The sequence below is a fragment of the Anoplophora glabripennis genome, unplaced genomic scaffold (genome assembly GCF_000390285.2).
Source record: "Anoplophora glabripennis isolate ALB-LARVAE unplaced genomic scaffold, Agla_2.0 scaffold190, whole genome shotgun sequence".
Lineage (NCBI taxonomy): Eukaryota > Metazoa > Arthropoda > Insecta > Coleoptera > Cerambycidae > Anoplophora > Anoplophora glabripennis.
The window spans coordinates 671,538-677,467 of record NW_019416301.1 but is presented as its reverse complement, the minus strand read 5'-3'; positions in this window follow the sequence as shown (position 1 = coordinate 677,467).

Below are 5,930 nucleotides of genomic sequence, written 5' to 3'. Positions count from 1 at the left end.
AAAATTTAGCTGTGTATACCAAATTTCATTCATTTATCACAACGCGATTGAGAGATATTGCAAAAAAATGATTTCCATTCCTCCCTCTTCAATGGGTCCCTGTGCCCTTAGGAAGCATTTCCGGACCCATGTTCATATGAACTTTTTTACTTAGTTTTGATCATAGAATCGGCCTGTTCAGGGTTGGCAGCTAATTATGAGACACCCTGTAGAGCGTGTTATTAAAAAAAATGTCGGTAATGTTATAGGACTGTCAAACATGGCTCAAAAAAATAGAAAATATTACAGAAGTGACAATTGGACGTGTTTTAGGGTTTTTAAAAAATCTGAACTGAAACAAAAATGAATGAATTTTGTTCCATCATTTTGGGACACAGTGTCTATGACAATAGATTAAAAAAATCATAAAGCTAATGTGATAAAAAGGATTTGGGTGTTTTACTCTTTTTATAGAGCTAAACATCATATACCAAATAAGTATTACTTAATTTTAAAGCATTTGCCTAATTCTTAAAAAGTAAAAAATACACAGAAACGCCTTTGCTCAACTATTTTATTTACTTTTATTTTATCTTTTATTTAATTTAAAAGTTGGTTAACATTTAATTTTTCTTTTATTTCCTTATATGGCAGTAACCAGAAATAAACATAATTATAATAGGTAATTGTAATAGATATAATGAACTATTTATATAGTAAATTTACTGTTTTCAAGTGCTCAAATTCATACTAATAGTGCATAAATAATACTAATAATAGTTTATAAGGTCCCGTATACGAGTAAACGATAACTTTATTTCTTTAAATTAGAAAATGCAGCAGAAGCTTAAACATAATGATAACTTAGTTCATTGAGCTCACCTATAATACACTAAGTCGGTGGTTAGCAAAATATTAATTAATTTCTATTAGTAGCATTTTTATAATTGTACATAATTAAGAAGGTATTAAAAAGACATCGATAGTGCTTAAACAGGTAAGTTGTATTGACTCACCAAGTTTTGAAATACAAGAGTTAATTTACAGCTTGCCTCATTTTCAGGTTCCCATCTTGTGCGCCAAGAGTCCGTTATCCTTCTGAATTCCTGAAATGGGAACATGAACACGCTAGGACTCCTGTGCGGCGCATGCCTATAGAGCACCTTTTGCTCTCATTATTGTATACTGTTTGGGCCAAAGTTTATCGACTGTGTAACAAGGATAAGTATAATGGACAGAAAGGGATGATATTTCATTCAACCTAGCTTGGGATGCCATCTTGCGTTATAGTTGCACTGCGTTGCAGTGCGTTATAAATTTAATTATTTTTTGAAAAATGACGTAATTCTGAATAAAACAGAGAAGTGCATCTATTTATTTCGACCACTACATTATGAAAATATTATTATCTAAAAAATTGTCCATATGACATTTTTGTTTAAGGTGTGAAAAAGGAGTAAATAAATTTTAAAATAAAATAATTCAAATTAATTCTACAAAATTTCTTAATTCTCAATAAATGAAGATACGGGATGGTCCAATTTTTCGAAAAAAAAAAATATATACGCAACCGTCATTATTTTTTATTTTATATAGAATTCTGAAGTTTGATCAGGTTTTAAATTAAAAAAATGTAAATTAGGAACAGCTACACATTTTTGGGAAAATCTGTTTTACAGGACTATTATATTCTATTTTATTTATTAGAATATGTAGTAGGCTTCGAGAATTATGTAAAAGCTTCTTCCTCGTCCATTTAAAAAAACAAGATAATTTGGTTGTTTTAAATATGGCCATTCAAAAAAGTAAAAATAAAATACATTGTATCCGTAATAAAATTTGTTCATTATTATTTATGGTCAGTAACAGCGGGCAGGGGGCACTACAGGGATCTCGGAATCGGTAAGAGATACGAACTAGCTTAAATGGGGGCATACTTGCGTAATCAAGGGACCATCATTACGTCTCTAAAAAAATCAAGACTAACATGATTAAAACCGAAATTTTGGAAATCTGTTTTTGTTTCAGTTCAACTTTGTTTGAGGTGATATTGAAAAAAGAAGATCACTTTCACGTGGCAACTTTTTGCCCTCTATCGAATGGCATAATCAATTTTTATATAAGTGTCGTTAGACCCCGTGAAATCCACTTAGTTATTTAAACTATTACCATCACCTGGTCATACATAATTCGATAAGTCGTTGCTCAAACTTAAAACATTATTAGGTACAATTTTAATTTTATTATGACAAATTAATTATTAAAAATACATATGAACAGCCAAAATACCTAATGAATTTAAATGACTTTAAAAAATTACAGCAAATGTTGAATGTTGTAAATGAAAATAAGCGTAATATGATCGTAATTTGTTATACCTGTAACCGCAACTGTGTCAGACGTATTTGTCAGAAAGGACCCCGCACAAACCTTATGGGAAATGGTTCGTTGTTAAATTGGCTGAAATTTTTATATGTTACGTATCTCGGCGTCCTGAACAAATGTCGTCATAGGCATAAAGTCCAAAACTCTACGGCTTCCGAGATAGACCCACCCAATCCCTAGAAAACACCCCTACCAAACCACAAGCGGACCCTGGGAACAGCGAGTTTAGTCGCTTATTTTTCTTGAAATAATTACATTCTATACCACAAGCATACTAATCCGCCTACCCTCTAATCCACCTAACCCCTAGAAACCACCCCCGCCAAACCACAATCAGACTAACTCATTTAACCCTGGGAACAGCGAGTTTAGTCGCTTATTTTTCTTGAAATAATTAAATTCCACACCACAAGCATGCTAACTCGCCTAACCTCTTTCCCACCTAACCCCTAGAAACCACCTCTGCCAAACCACAATCAGATTAACTCATCTAACCGTGAGAACAGCGAGTTTAGTCGATCATTTTTCTTGAACCAATTAAATTCCATACCACAAGCATGCTAACCCGCCTACCCTCTTTCCCATCTAACCCCTAGAAACCACCTCCATTAAACCACAATCAGATTAACTCATCTAACCCTGGGAACAGCGAGTTTAGTCGCTTATTTTTCTTGAAATAATTTAAATTCCACACCATAAGCATGCTAATCCGCCTACCCTCTTTCCCACCTAACCCCTACAAACCACCCCCGCCAAACCATAATCAAGCTAACTCATCTAACCCTGGGAACAGCGAGTTTAGTCGATTATTTTTCTTGAAATAATTAAATTCGGCATCACAAGGGGACTAACCCGCCTACCCCCTAACCCACGTAGCCCTTAGAAACCACCCTTATCAAACCACAAGTAGGCTAACCCACCTGACCCTGGGAACAGCGAGTTTAATCGCTTATTTTTCTTGAAATAACTAAATTCCACACCACAATCGGGCTAACCCGCCTACCCCCTAACCTACGTAGCCCTTACAAGCCACCCCACAAATAGGCCAACCCACCTGGTCTTAAAAACAGTTCTATCAGTTCCAACTCGCTGTTCCCAGGATTACCTGGGCCTGCTTGTGGTTTGGTAGGGGTGGTTCCTAAGTGCTACGTGGGATAGGGAGTAGGTGGGTGAGCATGCTTGTGGTGTGGAATTAAATTATTTCAAGAAAAATAAGCAACTAAACTCGCTGTTCCCAGGGTTACGTGGGTTAGCCTGATTGTGGTTTGGCAGGGGTGGTTTCTAGGGATTAGGTGGGTTAGGGGGTAGGTGGGTTAATCCATTTGTGGTGTGGAATTTAAGAAAAATATTAGACTAAATTCGCTATTCCCAGGGTTAGTTGAGTTAGCCAGATTATGGTTTGGCGGGGGTAGTTTCTAGAGGTTAGGTGGGATAGGGTGGATGCGGGTTAGCATGCTTCTGGTATGCAATTTAATTATTTCAAGAAAAATAAGCCACTAAACTTGCTGTTACCAGGGCCTGCTTGTGGTTTGGTAGGGGTGGTTTCTAGGGGTTAGGTGGGTTTAACTCGGACCCCGTGGACTTTTGGAGTTTACGCCCATGAAGATATTTGTTCAGAACTCCGAGATACGTAACATATAAAAAATTCAGTCAATTTAATAGGGAGCCATTTCCCAGAAGGTTTGTGCGGGGTCCTTTGTTTGAATTTTGAGCACTCGAGAAACCTAGAAATAACTATGGGCACGGGATTAAAATATTGTTTTATTGTAACGCGTGATGGTAATTCATATCGTCTTATATCTTTAAAGGGGAGAGATATCAAAGAAACTTTTTCAACAAAAGTTATTGAGGAAAAGAAGGGCTATAGCAGGATATAATAATATAGTTATAAAATTGGGAAGACCATCATTTGGGATTACCTTGGGCCATCCTGCATACCCTGTGAAGGAAAACAAAACTAATAAATCTTTGTCTATTCCACAGTATGAATTTCTGTAAAATATGTTGTTAGTGTAACTAATAAAAAATAATGTTTGTGAGAAACTGAAATTCTAATGTGTGTTTAAGCAGTTGCTTAATATATTACAAGGAAATACGCCATGTTTCCTCCTTATAAACATTATATTTATAACGTTTAAATAATTCACTAAAGTTATAAATAGAACATACGGTTGAATGCTTAATTAAAGTTTAATAGTGTATAATTTTCGGCTTCACAACATGTTATCTACATACCGATGGACTCATCGATCTCCAAGATATAATATAGATAACTAAAAAATAATTAACATTATTTCTGCACTTCGTACAAAAATGAAACTACTGAACAGATTACAGTAAAACGATTCCATCATTCTTTAAAGATTGGACGTGAAATGCAGTTAAAAAAAATATTCAATAACCATTGCTAGGTACTACTGACTTCAAATATGGTACAATCTAGTTTTCTCTTTGTAGCTACCCCGTGTCTAGATGGATTTAGAGTAGGTGTTTAAAAAAAAAGTTATTTGACGTTAAAAAGAATTCCAAAGAGAATAATTGGCTTCATTGTACGATCCGCTGCCGGTCCTCATTACCATTCAAATGTTTTTGAAACATGAACAGTATTAAAATACGTGATATACAAGGTGAGTTATAATGAGGTGTAAAAATTTTACCGACACTTCTTCACGCTAAAACAAAATAATTAGTTAATACACAGATATACGGTGTTAAAGTTTATTGAAGAAATATTTAGTATTTTTTAACATCTCCAGAATGGCTTAACATATTGTTGTGAAATTTGGGGTAGTAAATGTCACTATCAATTGTCAATAACGTGGAATCATCATTATGGTGAATCTTAAAAAAATGTTGCGCCATTGACTAATATTGGAAATATTTTTAGATTTATCTTTCATTTTATTACGTGAAAGTATTTTCACATATTTTCAGCAAAATGCATAAGTAAAAAATAATATAGATTTACAAAAACAATTACTCACATAATAACTCTCTACTAATATGGTGTCTTAAGACAATTCAGGCTAATAAAATTGTTTATATCAAATTATTGAAAAATAGATCAACATTAAAAAAACAAAAAATAAACAGTATATGGATTTCATTTATACAGAGTGATTTATAAATGGAGACCAAAAATGAAACCTCGTATTCTTTGATGAATTTTAAGGGGAGTCTTTCGTATTAAGTTTTTATCTAGGACGCTTCGTTAATAAGATACAGGTTGTTAAACGTAAAAAAATATGTTCAATTTTTTTAAAATAATTTAAAAAGTAGTAAGGGAATTAATTTGAAATTAGGTAGATGTATTTATGTAAACATTGTTCAAAATCTGAGGGTTTTTCCTAAAATAAAATAGTACGCCACTGCTTTACGGTAACAACCATGATATTTTCGGATTGGCCTTTCAATTTTCTACAAATTAATACCCTCTTATGTTTTTCGAAAAAACCCTGATTTTCGAGTAAAACTTAAAAAACCAACTGAGAACACACTTCGATATTCGAATATAATACTTTTTAAATTACATAGCGGGCTTCGAAAGCAACTTTGACATTCCGAGC